Genomic DNA, 22,124 nt, shown 5'->3' with positions numbered 1-22,124 from the left:
TTCTCCAATTTTGAGATTATGCTGTCCATTGTTTTTATCTTTATGTTTAATTATTATATTTTTTTCTTTGTCTTTACAGGCTTTTTTTTTTTGTAGCAAAGCTGGAAAAGACTTCATTCATCAGGGACTTCTAGCCAGGCTCCATTTTTAAGTGGAACTCCCATAGCTTCTTAATGAATAATTGAAACATATCTGGAGAGGATATTTAGTAACTAAATCAATGCTGGAGATTATTCACTAAAGATGTGAAATCCGGTATTTCAATGTGATGAGAGAGAAAATATTATTTTTCAGGAGCAAAATAAAATTCCTAACAACTGACTAAGACTCCTGATAGAAATGATGACAAAGAATGGCACTCCCAAAATAAAAGGCTTATGCTGAGAGCTTACATTGCTCTCCACCCCAGCAGAATTAAGAGTACTATTCTGCAGATTTAGGATTAATGTTACCACATCGAATCCTAGCTATAATGCAGGCAATAATGTTTTGTAGGAAAGAACACCATGTGGCGGCCTTGCTAATCTTCTGGATAAGAATCATTTGGAGCTTGGCAACACGTACTGACATGCCTTGGACTAAAAGGAGTTCTTCACATGACACTGCAATGTTTAGGGCTATCCTGAGATAAGTAATATATGGTCAAATATAGTGTGGAATATGGGCAAGTATAAAACAGTTGAATACTAAATATGTAAATGAAATGTTTCAAAAGTGGGATAGTCCAAACAAAAGCCTAGAGGTAAGTGGAGACCACAGTTAGCAGCTGCTACCTATCTGAGTGGGATGGCAGGAAAATGCGGCAAGGTGAAGATCCACATAAGGTTGAACCTTGTCATCATTTTTTTAAAAATTTAAGATTTTTAGTTGGAGAATTTAAAGAAAGGAACAGGTAGATGGATGGCTCATTCTGGGAGTTGAAACTGCTTTCACCAAGAACAAAAGGTTCCCCAATGAGAAATAAGAGCTCTCTTTGCCTACTGCCCTAAATAAAGGAGGCCCAATCACCTTTCTGAGGTCAATGTGAATGTCCCCAACCTTCCAGGTGTTGAACAATTTCCAGTTTGTCACCAGCCAAATGAGCAGAATTGAACAAGAAAGAGCTTGCCTTCATTATGCTGAAGAAAAACTTGAACTGCAGCCTGCTGAAACCTAAACTTCCCAGGTGAGAAATGCCACAAGCAAAATAGGAGCAGGGATACAGAAAGGGGATGGTTGCTGAGCAGCTGAGCCTGGGATGGGCTCAGAGGTGGGCAAAATATTTTTAAAAGCAGAACCTCAGTACTCTGGCAACAAGTAACAGGGAAATATCTTGTTTGAACTAGTCCGTCCTGTCCTTTTGATAGGAGGGAACCCGCTAATCCTTGGATAAAATTATTTTAGAGAATTTAGAGACTATCTAGTCCAGCCCCCTCACTTGAAGACACTTGGGCCCTCAGAGATTAAAAGACTTGCTGGGCTTGTGGTAAAGTCATTGCAGAAGTAGAATTATAATCCCAAACCTACTGTGATGTTCTTTCCACTACAACACCAATCATAGCTCTTTTTGTGGTAATTCTAAGGGAGTAAGTGTATTACAGTGGAAAGAGGACTGTATCAACTATAAGTTCTGAGTTCTAGTCTTTGCTTTCCTAGTTTGAATGACAGAATCCTACAGGTCAAAACTTCACTTAGTTCAACTTGCTACCCAAAGTGAAAAACCTCTACATAATACCCATGAGCAACTGGGTAGGCAGCCAGCCTCATGCAAACCCTCTCAGGGGTGGGTATCTCACTCCCTTGAAGGAAGCTGATACTACTCAATGACCTGAAATCTGCTTTACAGAAACTTCTGCCCTGATCTCCAAGAGGTGGCTTTTCATCTCTCCTACATGCTAACACTGCTCATTTGGTTCAGTTTTCACTCAAAGCCCATACTTGCTAGATTTATAAACTTGACAATGAGGAATGCATGAGCTAGTCAGGGAGATGATCCGTACTATTAAATATGACAACATGCCAACAAGTGCCAGGCACATGTAAACATTTAATAAATAGTAGACCCTATTCTTATTAACTATTACACAACACTTTCATTGTCTTTTGTGTTTAGACTCAATGTCCACTTTCTTCAAGCATGTAGCATCAAATGTGGCCAGCAGATCAGTGGTCAGCAAACTTTTTCCATAAAGGACCAGACAGTAAATACTTTAGGTTGTACAAGCCACCCATCTCTGCCACAACTACTCCACTCTGCATTTCTAGCATGAAAGTAGCCATAGAGAATATGTAAATGAATGGGTGTGGCTACCTTGCAAGAAAACGACTTAAGAAAAACTGACGGGCTGGCTGGATTTAACCCACAGGCTGTAGTTTGCCAACTTCTGTACTAGATGCTTCATTATTCTCACCATCAGTCTTCAGTTTGTCAATGTACCTTGTAAAATATGTCACTGAAGGCCAAACACTGCTCTAAAGATGGCAGGACCAGTATAAAGTACAAAAGGGTTATTAAATACCATGAACAGAATGTCAAAAGTCAATTTCTATGGCTCAAGATTGTCACTTTCTTCAGTAAGAAGAGTACTTTTATTTCTTTTTAATTTGCAATTTGCTTTCAGAAATTCTCTCATTCAATTCTACTCGCTGCATCCCATTATTGGCTTACATTAGTTTTGAGGTCAACTAAAAATCCTGATTCCTCAGAGTAAAGATGCAATGCCTTACTGAAATGAGGGAATTAAGTAAAAGTTAGCATTTGGAACAATGAGAAACCTCCAGCCCCCTTTTCCCTAATCAGCTCTCAAAATTCTGAGAGGGGAACTTAAATCTCCTACCTACCTACTACCAGGGCAAGAGATTAAAGGATTCTGTTCTATAGACTTAAAAAAAATATACTGGCCTTTGATAATCTCCAAATAATGATCTGGGTTCTTTGGAGTGGACAGTGAAGTCCACTCCAGCAATTGTCAAGCTCTGCCCATGAATATATAGTTTTCAATCAGCTTTTTAGTGCCTCATTTTTAAAATATGAATAGACAGCCGAGGATCACCAGGCATTTCAGAAAAACCTCCAATCAATATTTAAAACAGGACCAATATAAACATGCAAAAAAAAAACTAGAAATAATAGAAGGAATTTAAAAAATAAACCCTCCCCTAAAAGTCTATAATTAATATCTTCAGAGTTTTTTAAGTGAAAAAGAAAGACTAGATATTCAGAGAATAAGAAAAAAAGAAAAAAGTAAATAGATTGAAAGACAAAGTTGAGGAGGTTATCCAGAAAGCAGAACAAAAAGGAAAAATGTAAGTATCAATAAGATGTAACATTTAACTAAGGAATTCCAAAAAGAGGAATTTTGGAACAGTGGAGAGGACATTATCTAAGAAGTAACACAGGCAAATTTCTTAGAACTGAAGAAAATTAAATTATTGGTTGAAATGGTCCACAAAAGCTCAATACAATGTGCACAGCTCATTGGCAAGTTACAGCCCAAGTGTTGTAAGTTACTCAGGCAACCAGTCTTGAGTGACCTGGGAGGCACTAGCAGTCCAGCAGCAAACAGGAAAGACACAATCTGTGACTTTGGAAGTTTACAGGCAAATGGTGGGTCAGCCCTCTTCATGTATCCCCTAAAAGATTGTCCACTAAGACATTTTTCCCCCAGATAAAAAAGTGTTTGGTTCTTAGTAAATCATAGGCCTGGTCCAGATGACCAACCTGCCCCATCATGACTGACAGCCCCACTCCTTGCCCCTAGCTTTCCTTTACCCTGACCCCAGGAGGTTCCCCCTTCTCCTGATTCTCTGATACAAGTTTTTGTAAATATTCATGTCTTCCTGCTGCAGTCCGTCCTGAAAACCGACCTTCCCACAGAGCCGGCCTGACAACTGGAACCATGACAACAGCAGCAAACATGATATATATCTGCTTTCTCAAATCCTTTTTTAAAAAATGGGGTCTTAATCAGAAAATGGAGGACAAATAGGTGTACAAAAATAAGCTTAACTCTTCACAGGTCTTTTTCATACATTAATTCTCCTTATGACCTTGTCAAGTAGATATTCTCGATTTTATGCACAAAGTTCAGATGGGGTTAAGCAATTTACCTAGGAGCCCACAGCTAGGGAATGGTACTACTGGAGTCACACCCAGGTCCTCTGACCCAAATCCTAAATTCACAGACTCAGCAGTACAAGGAACACCCCTCTTAAACTGCTCTCACCAAAAAAAAATGGATACCAAAAATCACCTCAAAAATTAATCACTAGTAATCATGAGTCACAAATTAATCTCTGAATTGATACCACAGAACCCTTGTCATTGCCAGAGAGCATATATGAGGTACCTATACCATAATCCAAGAAGGAGAGCAACTACAACAGAAAGCTCAATGGCTGTGGGTCGGGTGCCAGCCATAATTCTGGCTCACATTCGGTCAAATCACACAACCTCCTTGGACTTACTGGTCCTTATCTACAAAATGAAAGATTGAGACTAAATGGTGCTGGATGCCAGCATTATCTTCCAATGTAACATTACTTCTGAAAGTACAAGACTTTAATTCAGTTCCTATTTAACTACACTTCATTAAGTAATTAATAAACATGAATTATTGTTTAAACTCACTAGTAATCAAAAACATAAATCAAGAGACTAAGTTGCCTATCAAATTGGCAGACGTTTTTAACTTTTAATATTGCCTTAATATACTAGTAATACTCATTTACAGGGGCAAAATTACAAATACAGATATGGAAAGATCACCATCCATAAGACTGCCAGTCAAAAATAACTACCATTCACATTTTCATTTATGCCCTTCAAAACCAGTATCATGTTATTTTTTTGGTTTCAGAAGGATACTTATTCCCAAAAACATATTGGAACTGTCTTCCCATTTCAATATGGAGCTACATCATCCTTTTATGTGGTTGTATCATCATTTATGTAATTGGTTCCCTAACATTAGACATTATTTATTGCTATTTTGCTATTATAAACAGTGTTGAGGTGAACATCTTTGTATATACAGCTCATCTGATTATTTCCTCAGGCTAAATTCCTGTAAGTGGAATTTCTAGTATGTACATATTCAAGGCTTATGACAACTTTTGCCAGCCTATCTCCAAAAGTACATTTTACTCTCCCACTGATCTCGGTGAGACTGCCTGTTTCCCACAGCCTCACCAACACTGGGTATAATAATCTTAACTTTTGCAAAATTGATACGTAAGCCTGTTTAACTTGGTGCTCTGTTTAGTGAGTTAAACCTTTCCATGCATAGCTATCAAACGTTTTAAATTATTTATTTCTTTATGATGGTTATATTATTTGCTTGCTTTCTGTTGGGATGTTCATGGCTGGTGAAATGGAAATTATCACATTCTCTTGGAATTTTTCACATGAGGAATAGCTGAAGGGAAAGAAGTTTAATTAATTTGAAGAAAAGAAGACTGATAAGATATGATTATAAACTATAAACATCTGAAAAGCTGCCCTTGATACAGAAGCCTGCATAGGAGGCAAAATGCAGACTGTCATTTATTAGATGTTCATATAACACAGGTGGGATTTGTAGAAACCAAACAGCCTGAGACAGTTCTCAAGCTAGTCTGAGTGCCGCTGGAAGGTGGTCTCCCATCTATCCCTACTGTAGACAGAGAAAGCTGGAATTCTAACAATCCTACCGCACCCCATAGCAGGGGTCACTGGTGCAGTCTTCTTGATACCCCAGTCTTCATAGTCACTCCAGAAAATCAGGAATGAGAAAAAGTGAATTCTAGTCTTGAATGATTACCACATTCAGGAGATGTTAATCATGACAGAATTGTGTTTATCCCATATCTTATTACAAACAGTATTACAGAACTCCTGAGGATTATTGCAGTATAAATGAACCTTAACTACAAATTTTTGTCGATCTATTTTCAGAAGCCTTCAGCCCTAGTTATAAGGAGAAATCTCTTTAGGTTGGAATTAAGTTCCAACTACAAGGGTAATTTCACACTCCCAGATAATGGGAGGCAACTCCGTGCCTGGCTCCTTGCTCTAATACCTACCCAAAGTCCACCTACTTAGAAGGCAGGCTATGTAGTGACTTTCAAGACATAGTATTATTTCTGGAGACTGTATAAGCACCCCCAGGCTAGGGTCCTCCAGACTGGCTGCACCCAATACTCAAGGTAACATGACAAACAGGGAATTCAAATATGAACAGCTCCATGTGAACTTCTGCCTAGAAATCCAGGGGTAAGGTCATCTACGTGGCAAGCTTTCCCAGCAGCAGCTGCCCACTGATCCATTTACTTACTCCCATGGGATTTCAGCCATGTTAGAAGCTGACATTGGTAAGAACAGAGCCTACTTTTTTTTATCTGTCCAATACTCTAAGTCCTTCATAGCCATGGTCAGTAGGCAAACTGAACAGTCTCATCATTCCAAAGCCAGTGAAAACACTTGAAGAGTAGGTTGCCATCCATAAAAAAATGAGGGCACAAAACTAGAACTGGTCAGTTCCCCACTTTAGAGGACTATTCAGAAATAACCCAGTGCCTGTGGGTAAGTGGTCAAGGAATCTTGGATTACTGCAGGAGAGACAGAGGATCACGCCAGTTGCTCATCACTAAGCATGCAAGTAGGAAAGACCCCTCACACTGCCTGGGTCCTTCCTTATACATGTACCAGGGCTCTAGAAGGTCTGATGAGCTGGTATGGGCAGGGGTCATTCTATCTTTTTACCAATAATCATACACAAGAAATCAAAGTGGAAAAGACATCCATGCTAGCTTATTTAAGAAGGACCTACAAAGCCCTCAAAGAAGTGGACACTTCAGCCATGGATACCCAAGTAACAGCAGCTAATGTAATCCTTTTTCATCTCTTTATTCCACTCTCCTCAACCAGAGGTTGCAGATTTACACATGCCAGGATGCTGTACTATCACTATAGCACTTCTCCAACATAAAAAGTTTCCACACACAGGGAATTTCTTTGGTCTGCAGGTGATCATGACATTTCTCTACCTTCTCATTTAAGAACATTAACATATTTGACTACTTGAATTCTATTAATAAAAACATAGCCAAAATACAAATGCAAACAACCAACTGGGAAAAATATTTACAGCAAAAATGAAAGATAAACAATTCATAGCTTGGTTGTTGGAGAAACTAATTGATAAGATAACACAAAGTCATAAAAGATAATTAACCAAAGAGAAAATGCAACTATTATAAAATACACACATACACATACACACACTGACAAGGCACAGCATTTTATTTATTATTTGGTTTCTCAACAAAATGTTTTTAATGATATTTCTCAAAGCCTCAGAACTGTAATCTCAATGGTTCTAAGTATTACCATGAGAGCTTCAAAAGACCCCAAGAACAGCTAGGATTTAATGGCATGCTGTACTCCTTTAAAAGGAACTAGTGACTCAACAGCCGTGGGAGACCCCACGAGACTCCATACCATCTCCCCCTGCTCTAGATCACTATCTCCTTTACTTGGTCCTCTTGGGCCACTGGCCCTTCCCCCACCCTAGGAGTGAACATGCATGAGCCATTCAGAGCCATAGGTCCCGATGTGGCACATCAGGTTTCTCAGCTTCATTTCATCACTGGATGCCCCCTCTTTCTCTGGTATTCTTTTATGGTGAGCACAGCAAGACAGAAACAAGTCTGGAGACCAGGCATCTCATACATGAAAACATATTGGCCCTTTCATAAAGAAAAGTAATTCTAACTAACTAACAGAAAGCAAGTATATAAGAGATTGGAGCAGAATGAACTGGTTGAAAATGGACACACTAATTCACACAGTGTAAGAGATGATTCTTAAGAGCACAGAAGGTATACTGCTGACCTAGGACCTACCCTGGTTTTCACACTTTGACGGGAATCATTCAGTTAATATCGACAGGAATTCTTAGCAAAGAACAGAAGATCCATTAGAAAAGACAAATTCATCCCTGCCCTTTGATTGGTCTGTAAGCAGGCCAGTGGACTTACTGTCTGGCTAGTTTAATTAAACTACAGGCAGCTGAGAATACTCAGGGGCGGTCTGGCCCCTAGAAACAAGGAAAGAGCAAGAGCCCTGGAAACCAGAACGTGTTCTGAAAAGGGATTTTGACTTTAGATAGAATAAGTAATTAAGGATAAAAAGAATTGCTCACCTTAGGCAGGAATCATATAATTTTAGATTGGAGAAGACCTAAAAGGCTGTCTTAAGATCCAAGTACCAATACAGTACATGAGTGGCCTCTACAGCATTCAAGGTAGGTGAACATGCAGTTCTCCCAGGAGTGCGCCACCTTATAAACAAATAGCTTCTTTCTATATCCTAAACTGAAATCTCTCTTCTTGTTTAAAGTTTAAAGTTAGACCTATGTAGTGTACATGTCACTTAGAAATCAGTCCTGTTGCTTCCATCTAATATGGAACCTAGGGAGGCATGAAACTACTCTCTGAGACATGCAGGGAGTACATGGAACCCAGCAAGTGGGACTACATTTCATGCATCTCTCCCTTCCTTTTCTTCCTTCTTCTTTCCCATTGCCCCAGATTATGAGGTTCTGTCCTCCAGTGAAAAGCTAATCTTTCCATCTGCACTCTACCCCAGAGGTTCTCACTTTAGGTGCCTCAGAATTACGTGGAGAGCTTAATAAAACACCGATTGCTGGTTACTACACCAAAGTTCCTGATTAGTAGGTCTGGGCCCAAGAATCTGCATTTCTAATCTCAGGTGATGCTGAAGATTTGGTCCTGGAACCACACTTTAAGAACCACTGCTCTGCATTTGGGGTCAAAAACCTTCTGTCAAGGGCCAGAAAGTAAATAGCATAGACTTTGCAGTCTCTGTTGCAACTACTCAACTCTGCTGTTGTAGTCCAAAAGCAGCTAAAACTAATACTTAGATGAACAGAAAGGTCTGTGTTCAAGTAAAACTTTATTTACACAAATAGGCCATGGACTGGCCTTCAGACTGTCATTTATCAACCCCTGTTCTAGACTCTTGCTGCTCAGAGTTCTATTCTCACCCCTTCTTTCACAGACAAGTCTCTTGAACAAGTCAACACTCACTGTTTCCACTTCCTTACCTCCCATTCATTCTTACAATCTTACAATCTTGCATTTCTTACAATCTGGGCTCTACACATTCCATTCCACTGAAATTGATTTCAGGAAAGTGATGTCCTAGAGAGTTTTCGGTCCTTTTCTTGTCTATAGTTTTCTCTTGCAATAACTAGTTTGACTCCATCTTTGCAATGCAATGACTCCATCTTTCTGGGAACATCTTCCTCCATAAGCTTCTTTAACATCACTCTGTTACAGTGCCTGTCATATAACTTCTCTTTCTACCACTTCCAAATTTTCCATTTCTCTGGCCAGGACCAGTTTCATGGAAGTGGGACCAGCACACTTGCCTAAGATCCAGTGCTCAAAAGACCCCTGCTTGGGGTTTAATGTACAGCAGTCACTGTCTTGAAATTCTCAATAATTTTCTCTCTGAATTTCTGTTTTGTAAGAGAAGTCCAGTAAGACAATGGAACAAGCAGTGGGCTTAGAGTCTTAGCTCATGCTGTCCTGCCTCCTGCTACCTTCCAGAGATGAGTTCTCACTACCCACAGCTACACCCCCTTGCATCCCAGGTCCTGCCTGGCCTTCTCCACTCTTCCTCCATCCCATAACTACTGCACTCTCTGCCCCTGGAAATGGTCTGGGCACAGTACTGGGAGGATCAGGGTTGGGCACAAATTCCATTCCTGTGCCACACTGGCAGTACCATGACATGTGTGACAGGTGGTCAACTGGAGGCTAAGTCTTACCCCATGAGCCTCTTGGCCATGACCATTCACATACTCAGTGTGTTGTGGCACAGAGGTTTAAAGATCCTTGGAGGCCACCCATCTGCCATGAGTTGGGGCAGCAGACCATGGATAGAGGAAATGACTGGCTCAACTTCCCCAAACCCACCTTTTGCCAGTGTGGAAATTCCACATTGACGGAAAGGAAAGCCTAGTAGCCTTTAGGTGCAAGCAAATGAGTGCCCAATATTGTGGGGCAGTCTTCTGTCTTCCTTCTTCCAACCTTCCTGAGCTTGACTTGAATTTGTCTTCTGTCCAGCTCAAGGCACACTCCATAAAATGAGCCATAATATATGAAATGTGTTATTTCAGCATTCAACATGTAATTAAATGCTCTGATATCTGCATTTAAAATTGGCATTGCTAAAAGAGATAAGTCACAAAAGACAACATATTGTTTTATTCCATTTATATTAAAAGACCAGAATAGACAAACCTACAGAGACAGAAAGTAGATTAGTGGTTACCAAGGGCTGGGGGAAGGGGCACTTGGGACTGCTAATGGATATGGGAGATTTCTTTCTGGGATGATCAAAATGTTCTAAAATTAGGTTGTGGTGATGGTTGTGTAACTCTATGAGTGTACTAAAAACCACTGAACTATGCACTTTAAATGGGTGAGTTTATTGTATGCAAATTATATCTCAATGAACTTGTTTAAAAAAACTGGCATTCCATAATACAAAGATGAATGATAAAATTAATGTTAATAATTTAAAGTTTTGATTTTTCTTTATTGAAATGACACTAAATGCAAATAAAAGTCACCATGGTGTCAAGAGAGACCACAGAAGAAAGGAAAAAGCTTTGTAATGAAACTTTAATAGCACTTTTTTCCCTATGCTTTCAACAGTGGTCCCTGCATTTTCATTTGTGTTGCTTGGCTCTGCCCCTGACTTCTTAAATATAGGTATTTTCCATGGTTTTACCCTAAGCCTTTTTTCTCTCACAATCTCCCTAGGGAGTCTCATTTAAGATCCAAATTTCAGCTACCATATGGTGCTTCTTTTTTTCATGATCCCCAGATCATTATCTGCAGCCCACATCACTCCAGATACAAATATCCAAAAGCCCAGTGAGTGTCTTCTCAAGCATTTAAAACTCAACATACATACACATGTACCCATAATCTGTTCCTTCTCTGAATTTCCTATTTTGGTAAAGGATATTACCATCCACTAAATTGCTCAAATCAACACTATAATCCTCTCATTTCTCACACCCACTTTCATTCAATCATTCACTAACTCCTATAAATTCTAAAATCCCAAGTGTCTTCCAATATAAACTCTTCTTAATGTCCTCCGCTTCTGGGCTGGTTCATCAAATCTTAGATTATTCAAGTGGCTTCCTTATAAATCTCTTTGTTTTTAATCTCAATTGACTGTAATTCATCTTTCACTCTTTCTAAAATGCAAATCTGATGTCACTCCCTAGTTCAAAATAGGGTATATGTTACCCTAACCTACACGATAAAATGGAAATTTGCAATGGCATACAGGACCCATGGACACATAAAGTATTTTTAAACATTAACCATAATATTTTTAGAGTAGAGAAACATTGGAAACAAGGCAAATACCCAATAAAAGGGGAGTGGTTCAGTAAGTTGTAGTGCATCAACTTGATGAATGAGTTCATTAAAAATGTTAAAGTATTAATTATAAGATAAACGGTGATTTATTCACATGGTACTTTATTATATTATGCAGTCTTTTAAAATCAGATTTTTAAAAAAATTTCCAGTTGTATTGCAGACTAAGGACCAAAACTGATCATCAGTTTTAAAAAAAACAAAACTGAAACTGAAAGGTAAAATTTTTTATATTTTCTTAATTTATGACATGATAAGAAAATAAGATACCCAATCCAAAAACTAAATGAAGGCAAAAACTCAGAGAAGAAAAGATAGCACTGAGGCTGGCTTTCATCCTGAGAATATTTGTCAAATCAGCTCAATGTGAGTTTGTTTTCACAACCTCTTAGGATTTCTTAAGGTGGGAACTCTAATGGGTATTCTTCCATAAAATTGAGATCTCAAAGGGCAACACCCCCAGGGGAAGGATAAACCAGAAATAAACTGCCCCCCTTCCCTTCAAAAACCTTTTAAAGAAATGTTCATGTGTGGGACTTCTATTATGAGTAAAGGTAACAAAATTCAAATCTCTATTGAGAACTGGTAATGACAAACAGCATTTATTGGGTTTATACCCAAAACGTATATTGCTTGATAGGTTTCAAAGAAAGAAATTTTAAAAATCTCAAGCTGACAATTTAGTTTAAAATGTCCCTGTCACACACTGATACTACCTCTGAGAGACCTGACAGAAACAAATGCAAATTCTCTCTGCAAGAAATCACCTTCCTCATGGTCTCAGAGTTTACCCAGACAAAATTCAAAGACACAAACCACAGTTAAAATTCACAAAATACAAAGACAGAAGAATTGGAGCTGCAAATACTTAAATATTGAAGTTAACAGACATAGAACAAAACTAAAACATTTAAAATTTTCAGGAGATAACAAATAGACTTGAAAATATGAACAAAAGGCAATCATTTGAAAAAGTTAAAAGAATATCTAGAAATTAAAAATACAACCTTTGAAATTAGAATCTCAATGGAGGAGTTTAACAACAGATTAGACACAGTGGAAAAGAGAAAAAATTGAAAGATAGATCTGAGGAAATTATCCCATATGCAAGCAGAGGAGAAAGTCTGAAAGAAAGTTTAAAAAACATGGAATGTATGTAGAAGCTAGCATACATTTATTTGGAGTTCTGTAGTAGTTTCATAACCTTTTAAAATTGGAATAGTCTTTTAACCATTAAAGCAACTAAGTCAGATATATAAAGGTTTCCACATCTAGAGGAAACTCCAGATACAGATGGCTTCACTAGCAAGTTCTACCAAACATTCAAAAATACATATAATTCCAAGCTTAATGAAAACTTTTTGTAAAAAAATGAGTACACCGTAAATCATTCTCTCATATTATAAGTCTAGCATTGCCTTGATGCTAAAACCTAACAAGGACCTATATAATAAAGGCAAAGCACAGGCCAATCTCAATGGAGAACATGAATGCAATAATCTTAAAAAATAAATATTAACAAATTATCAATGTATAACAATGATCAGTATATGGAAAGGATAATCTATCAATATCAAGTTGGATTTGTGCTAGAAATATTAGTTTAACAATAGAAAAACAATGTAATTCTCCACATTAATGAAGGAAAAAATGATGCAATCACCTTATAGATGAAGAAAAAGCACTTTAAATCAATATCCATTCACACCTTTTTAAAAAAAGCTCTTAATAATCTGAAAATAGAAGTGAGCCTCTTTAACCTAGTAAAGGATATTAACAACAACAAATATAAGCCTACAGAAATCATCACAATTAATAGGACAAGTCTGAAAACCTTCACTTTGCCATAGGAAACACAACCCTCTCTCCCCACTTTTATAAAATATTATACTGGAAATTGAAACAGGTGCAAGAACAGAAGAAAAGAAACAAGTGATGTAACAACTGGAAAAGAAGAATTGGAATTGTCAGTTTCACAAAGGATAGAATCCAAAACAATTTACAAATAAATGACTAGAATTCAAAGGAAAATTTAGGTATATTTCTGGATACAAAGTCAATTTACAAAAGTCAATTATATTTCAATTACAAAAGGAACAGATAATTAGTCTATGGATGTTTTTTAAGATACTATTTTCAATAGCATTAAAAAGAAATTTAATAAAAGTTGTACAAATACTCCATAGAAAAAAATATTTTAAAAAATTATAAAAAGCATTCAAGACCTAAATAAAACATATTCCAAATTCACTGGACTAGACTCAGTATTGCAGAGATGTCCATTTCCCCAGATTAATCTTGTAAATTCAATAAAGTTCTAAATAAAATTTCAGCAGGTTTTTTCATTGAATTTGCCAAGCTGTTTCTAAAATTTCTATGGAAGAACAAAAAGCCAAGCTAATTAGCCAATATATTCCTGAAGAAAAAGAAGATGTTTTCTACCCATATCAAAACTTCATATAAAGCTGACATAATTAAAAAAATATGATGTTGGCATAATGCAAACAACCAAAGAAGTAAATTACAGAGCATAGAAATTGACCCACACATACACGAAATTTGGTTTATGACAGGGCTATTATTGCAAATCAGTGGGGAAAGAATGAATTTTTAATAAATTGTGCTGAGAATTGGTTATCCTTATTTAAAAGAAGAAAGAAAGAGAATGTACTTTTATCTCATACCACACAGAAAGTCAGTTCCAAGTAGGTTAAAGACCTAACTGGAAGACAGAACTATAACATTTTCAGAAGAAATGTAGCAGTCTATTCTAACACCTGAGGGAAGAAATTTTACTTATGTCACAAAGGGCACAAATTCTAAGTGAAAATGTGATAAATTTGACTACATTAAAATTAAGATTATATGTTTACCACTAGATACCTTAAAGACAGTGAAAAATAGATTGGGAGAAGATATCTGAACCTATATAACCCAAATAATTATTATCTAGAACTCCTACAAACCAATAAAGAAAAGAAAATCCAAGAGAAATATAAGCAAAATATTTGAACAAGTACTTCACTAAAAAGTCATACGAAAACTGTTCTGCCTCATCAGTAATTAGGAAACCACAGATTTAAACCAAATGAGAAAGCATTTTATACCTACCAGACTAGCAAAATTATACTGATAATATCAAGTGTTGACAAGGGTATAAAGCCACTGGGATTCTTAACAGATTGCTGGTGGGAGCATAATCTGGTAAAACTACTTGGGGAAACAATTTGAAATTACCTATATATTTGAAGATATACATACCCTATGACCCAGCAGAGTCACTCCTAGATATACATCATAAGGAAACTCTTGAATAACTAACAGGAATTGTTTATCAAAATGTCCTTTGTATTATCATTCCATAATTACAATGGAAAAAAAACTGGGATAAGCTCAAAAGTTCATCATTAACAATGAGTGATATATTCATATAAGGGAATACTTTACAGCCATGTAAATAAATACAATATAACACACGATGACATGGAAAAAAAACAAAGGTGCTTAATACTGGGTGAGAAAAGTCACCCAAAAATGCATACAGTATGAGTACATTTAAATATAAGTAAAATATATTCACTAAACTTTATGTTGCTTAGGAATACAACCAAATATATGATAGAAACATAAAAAAAACCAAGGATACAATAAACCCAAGATTTAGGGCCTCCAGGAAGTAGGATAGAGGCAGGAAAGAGGATGAGATAATAAAGAGGCATAGGGACCTTCAAAGATAATGTTAATGTTCCTTATCTTACACTGAATGACAGGTATATGGGTGTTGATTATATGTTGATTCATTATAGCTTATATGTAATTTGTAAATTTTTGTACATATTCAATATAGAATAAACAGTTTTAAAAGAATATCTACTGATGAGAAAATGCATATTTTTTCAAATGATCATTACCCATTATACTGTGTAGCAACATAGAAACATGCTTTCAGTGAGATTCAAAGTTAGAACAAAAAATTACATATCAAAAATTAAGATTACAACTACACAAATCACAGTTGTAAATGGATACAAACTGAACATAAGTAAGGGAAAAGAAGACACTTGATCTTTAATTTTCCTTTTATTTATATTTCCATTAATGTGGTCATAATTCTGTGCCAACAATAAAATGATATAATTAAAACAGAAAATTGATGCTCTGAACAGGTCTTTTATTAGAACTATTTGAACTACAGGCCAGATAACTAAGGGACTGCCATTCACCTAGTGGCATCTTACCTCAATTGCAAACAAAGTATTCAAGGAAAAAAAATCAACCTCTTGATTGCTGCACTTGTGAACCTTGCTTTATACAGCAACCAAAACATGCCTCATCAGCCTTTTTTATCTATGTTACCCTTACCATAATCCTGACAGCCTTAGCAACATGGTACCCAGATAGCTGAGAAAGAACACTACCACAAAATCTTTCCTAAGGCCAACTCTGTAACCCAGTGACCTCATTTCATAAGAGACATTGATATTAGGTCTACAGATGAGAAAGATTATGACCAATTTACCCCTTGTTACTAGCGGACTAAGAGGAGGGAATATTATTTAAGGAAACTATACCAGGCTCTATTTGATTTACAGCCAAAACTGCTCTTACTACTCTGCTCTTGAGTATTGTGAATAATCCAAGGTCATCAGAAACACTTCATCTCAATCATATTAAGAAATAATTTAAATGTTCCTCAAAGAGATACAAAAAGGAAACTTAAGGAGCATTAATACTTACTGTTGTACCTATATTTTTGTGAAAAAAACTTAAAATGAAGTACAAACTAGTGGTGGTGTTAAAATAACTTTAAATTACAACTAAAGTGTTCATACCATCAAACTTAGAAGAAAAAAATCAATACTGCTATACTGAAGTTAAGAATAAATTAGAGGCATGTAGAAGTCTGGAATAACAATATGCTATAAAAATTACTGATATAAAAATATGCCATTTAACAAATTTGATACTACAGAGGCATAAAATTCTACAGAGAGTCTGGAAGCAGCCATGTGAGCATAAGGAGGTAGCTGGAGCAATGCCAGCATGGCTAATTCAGAAAGAAACTCAAATTTATAACTGGTTAGGTTTAATTTCTGTTTTGAAGATAAATTACATGCCAGAAATCTATATGCTTCAGAAATTTTTTTAACTGATATTTAAAAATAAAAACTGGACAATATAAAAAATATTTTTTCAGTAAAAACCCTCCTTTCCACCCCCAAATCTCATGAACACCTCATTTTACACACATTGTTCACACACTCACCCATATTCACATGCATATCTCCTAGACTAGAGTTTTAGTAACGAACATTTCTAGGTTACTAACTCGTATGTAACATATAGGTATAAAACATTGTAATTGTTTAAAAACTAGTTGTATGTTTTTGGTGTTCAAAGACTTTGAAAGAAATTGATTTAGGAAAAGTTGGAAAAGAAGCCCAAGTTGATTGACAGTTTGGAGTTTGTGTTTCCACCATCTGATCATAGCCAAAATGCAAATGTGATTAAGTTCTGAGAGACAGGAATCTGCGAAGTGTCTGCAGATTATTAGAATCTTCCCTCTAGGTATTATCCAACAAAGGCATCAAGAACGACCTCCCAGCTGTTACCTCAGGAGCCCCATAGAATAGAGAAGGGAATATAATCTTCATTCCATGCACCAAATCGAATCCAATGGTAGAGCTGTTATTGGAAGATAGGGTTCTAATTTCATGCCTGGAATCAATAGGAAAAAGAACTGAAATGGTTTGTCTGCCATGGGCACACAAGGAAAAAATGGTGGCATAGGTGCCAAATGGTTGCCCTCTTTGCCCTAAGCAAATTCTGCAATCACTTACCATACTAGAAGGTAAAACACACACACACACACACACACAAATATACATCCTATCACAAGTGCATTTCTTTATGCTATTAATAATGTAGATTGAAGTTGTATAAATGTAAACCCATTTTGTATAATCATTCAACAAAGATATTCAACAGTTCACTTAGAAAACTCATTTATTTGTTTATGTCCATTTAACAGTCATAATTATATATATAATTATATATATAAGTAATATGTATATATAAAGTATAAATATATAAGTAATATAATCATAATTATATTACTATAGAACACATCATTCTAGGTACTGAAGATATAGAATAAGAAGAACTAGTTCAAACTCCCAAAAAATTCACAATACAGACTAAAAGATCATAAAATCATCTTCATACACTATGTCAGTGGAGGAGGGTACAAAGTATTAATATGCTACAGAGAAGAAGCAACTAACTTTTCCTAGGGGAACTCGTAGATTTTTCTCAGAGGAGGTGGCTTTGCTTTTGGTCTGGAAAGACAGGTGTTTGTCAAGTGAGGTTGGTCAAGGCATTCCATTCATTAGTTATTCAATAAACAGGGTCTTTTATTTGTGCCAGGATCTGTGCAAGTTACTGGGAATAGAAATAAATGCCAAGTCATGCTCTTCAGGAGCTGTGTTCTAGCAGTTTAGAGGCAGATGAGTAAGGGTCAATAAAGAAACAGATTAGAGTGGTAATAAGGATTGTGAGTCAAAGGAATAGTACAAAAGTTATTTTACAAAGTAAAGAATACCTTTACAAATCACCTTCTTGGGAGTTCTGTTTCCACCTAGGATACAAAAAGCTGGAAAGAGCTCAGTCCAACACTAACAACAATAAAAAGTTGGGAAGACTACAATCATAATTTCTTTCAAGCCATCAGAGAGCTACAACGGCAGGACAAGCTAGTAGGCTGGATTCTAAGGAAAGATGGCCCTTCCAAGGAGAGCCAGGACAATGGAGAAAGAGATTCTGGATGCCATATACGTGGGTAAAAAAAATTCAGCTTAAGTCTTTAACTAAACGCAAAAGGCCAGATATGGGCTAGCTTTTACCTCTCTCAACTCACGGCAGCTACACTGCAACCATTTGAAATACAGGCTTGAGTAGAAAGGCAACAGCTCATTCGGGTTCAGGAAAAGTCAGTTTTTCCAACCCTGACAAGCCCTACGTTTATAGACTCTCTATTCCCTCTGTTTCTTCTCTCAAAGCAGCTAATTCTTGCCTGAACTCATCTCATTTTTGAAAGAAGTTGCTATAAGGAATAAAGCCAAAACACATCAACACTCCTACTTTTGTAACCACTTCCTCTAGAGTACTCACATGAGAATCAAATAAACGATCTTGGGTTCACTGAACACACACAAAAACATCTTCAGGTGGTAAAAGATGCTTACTATGGGGCTCCGACAATAATTCATAAACCTCTATATACTTTAGAATCTCAATCCATCCCTATTCCAAATTCATTGCCAATATTTAGAAAACAGGACTAGAAACACAACATTCACATATAGTCTAAATGACTTTAGACAAGTCATCAAAGCAATTCAGTGGAGAAAGGAAATCTCTTCAACAATTGGGTAAAATAACTAGATATTCAAATCAAAAGTGAGGGAGAGAAGATCTTGACTCCTATCTCTTACATATCAAAATCAATTAGAGATGGGTTATAGATTTAAATGTAAAGAAAGGAAAAACAATAAAGACTCTAGGGAAAAAAACAGGACACAATTTTTGCAACCTTGGCAATAGGCAAAAAATTTTCAAGACAGACATAGAAAGTATGAACCATAAAAGAAAAACATAGATAAACTGTATACATCAAACTGTAAAACTCATGTTCATTAAAGGACACTCTCAAGAAAATAAAGAGGCAGGTCAAAGATTGGGAAGACATATTAACGTACATATATCTGACAGTATATTGTGTCCAGAGTATACAAAGAAATCCTGTAAGTCAATAACAAAAGACAAAGAACCTGATTTTTCAAATGGGCATAGGACTTGAGCAGACAGCTCAAAAAAGAAGATATACAAATAGCCGATTAAACATGTAAAAGTACTCAACATCTCAAGTCATCAGGTTCATGTAAAGTAAAATACAATAAGATGACACTACACACAACACACACATACACACACACCTGTAAATATTACAATACAAATGTTGGAGAGGTTGTGAAGTGACTCAAATTTTCATTGGTTCTGGTGGGAGTACAAAATGGTACAACTGCTTTGGGAACTGTTTACCAATTTCTTAAAAAGTTAAACATACATTTACCCAGTGACCCAGAAATTCTCATAGGTATTTTCCCAAGAGAAATGAAATGTATATTTGCATAAAGCTTTATATAAGATATTTCATGGCACTTTTATTCACAACAGTCAAGTAGTGGAAGCAATACAAATGTCCATCAACAGGGAAATGGGGTTTTTAAAAACTCTGTTACATTCAAAGAAAGAAAAACTAGTCAGCAATAAAAAGGAATAAACTCCTGGGACACACATGAATGAATCTTTAAAATATTATGCTCATTGAAAGAAACAAACACAAAAGAGCACATATTGTATGATTCCATTTGTAAGGAATTCTATAATAGACAAAGCTAACCTATGGTGATAGAGAGCAGATGGTAGTGGAAGGGTGAATATGGAGATTGACCAGGAAAGTGATGAGGAACATTCTGGACTGATGAAAATATCTAATGTCTTAATGCACAGTCATCAAAACTGAACTTAAAATATGAGCATTTCTCTGTATATAAATTATAGCTCAAATTTTTAAAAGGTTAATAAGTGTTGCTAAAGGTTTAGATTTTAGTTAGTACCTCCCTAGATGTAATTTATAAAAATGTAAACTCTTCATAAAGTCCTGGCTTTGTACTAACTTTTGATATATATGAAGTTTGATTCTCCCTATATTTCCATGAACCTCTTATACCTAGGTTGGAGGAATGGTCACCCCTAGTCATCTGAAATATGTCCTCAGATCCTGGAGGGGGAAAAATAGTAGACTTTCAGAAGAAACTGAAAACAGTGGGACAAATCCAAGGGACACTACAAGAACTGGAGCTTTACTACTTTACCATGGGACAGTGATCTAGAGCTGACTTGTCTGATGCAAAACCACCTAAGATGGTTACCAGGGAGTGATTCTTCACACCCACCACCTCTGTGCATAGATGGAAGCCGGCAGTAAAGCAAGCAATAAGGATGTCTTGTCTTATGTTTTCAATTAACCATTAACTGAACAAACTATCCAATTCATTGACTTGAATTTTTCCATTTTGTCTTTAAAGAACTCAATTTTGAATATAATCTTGGCTGGATGAAGCCATCTGAGATTTGCTCTCACAAAATACTTTCCATAGAAGAGAAAACAATTGACTTTCACTTAAATGTTTCATCTTGCAAGTGCACTAAGTCATTGGTGCCAGCCTCAAGTCAGTTTCACAGTCAAAAAAACTGATTTGGCCCATAATTCCTGACAACAGCTGGCACAAATCAAGCTAACATCCTTCAGAAATTTAAGTCTTCAGACATACCTGCAAGTGGATGAAAAAGTTTCAGCAGAGTTAATAACTTCACTTTTAATGTGCTTATTCAATGCTGACACAGTGTTACTGGATTTTAAAGACATTTGGAATAAGAATGGAAGTTTGGTGTTCTTTGGTCACAGGAACACACTGTAACTTCTCAAATATAGAAGCAGATTATTTATTTATTTATTTTTTTAGGAAAAAAGCATTTTGATGATTTTAGGTCCTCAAGTCTATTTATTTACAAATGAATAGGTCTTGCAGAATCTTATTCTGGACCACAATATTAACAAGCAAAACCTACAACCTAAAGGTAGTTTCTTTGCTATGACAGTAAATGCAAGGGTGGGGAGGTCCTGGCCTTAAGCTTAATTTGTATCCATCCCTAAAGAAGTACACTCTGAAAGCCACCACATTATTGTGACAACAGCATTGTACTCCACAGAGTAAATTCTTCCTGGTAAATTCTACTGTTATTTAATTCAGGGAAATATATATGAGGTTGATATTTGTTTAGTGGTTAAATTTCTTATTCTCTTTTTATAATACCCTTCTATCTCTATGACCACCTCTTTGCAAGTTCACCCTACTTTGTCAGTTCACCTCACCCAATGGTACTATTCTACACAATTCAGTTCCTGAACCTGCTATTATTTTTCTTCACTATTCTCCCAACTTGTAGATTCCTCTACTTACATCTTAACTACTATGACTTTATCTACAGTTCCCAATGCTACAACTGCAATCCTTCTTTTTTTTTTTATTCCAATTCTCCTGATGACTTGCCACTTGGATAATTCATCATGTTCCCTTAATTCTGCTGAACAAGTCAGCACTCCAAATTTCCATAATATCTCTTATAGTACTGCCATGTTCAAAACCTTATTACTACTGCCATATCAGACTCTCATATCCAAAACCTTGACTGCTGATTTTTCTCCTTTCTTCATCCATATCCTACCAGTCCTCAAGTCCTGACAAGTCCTCTTTCATAATGTTCTTTCTCCATTGCCATCTTGTTCAATCCAACAAGATATCTCCTTAGACTACTGCAATAGGCTCTCACCAATTTCCTGAGTGTCCACTTCCCATTTATTCTCCACATAGCAGCAAGGGTATCCATTTCAAAATGCAAAATTGAACATGTCACCTCCAGGTTAAAATATTCCAATGCTTTTTTATTGTTCTTGAAATAAAAACAAAGAATCCAATATTACCTGGCCCCTTCCTTTGTTTCCAGTCTCATATCAGCACTCTGTCTATCTTGCTTGTGGTAGACTTATCCTA

General features: G+C 36.3%; 1 protein-coding gene across 1 annotated transcript in view; it reads right to left on the bottom strand.

Annotated features, from left to right (window-relative positions):
• The window catches only part of LOC108399479 (uncharacterized), a 299,067-nt gene that overhangs the window by 117,420 nt on the left and 159,523 nt on the right, over positions 1 to 22,124 (bottom strand). The window lies entirely within an intron of this gene.

Source organism: Manis javanica, chromosome 2 (assembly GCF_040802235.1).
Source record: "Manis javanica isolate MJ-LG chromosome 2, MJ_LKY, whole genome shotgun sequence".
Lineage (NCBI taxonomy): Eukaryota > Metazoa > Chordata > Mammalia > Pholidota > Manidae > Manis > Manis javanica.
This window is presented reverse-complemented; position numbering and strand designations above follow the sequence as displayed.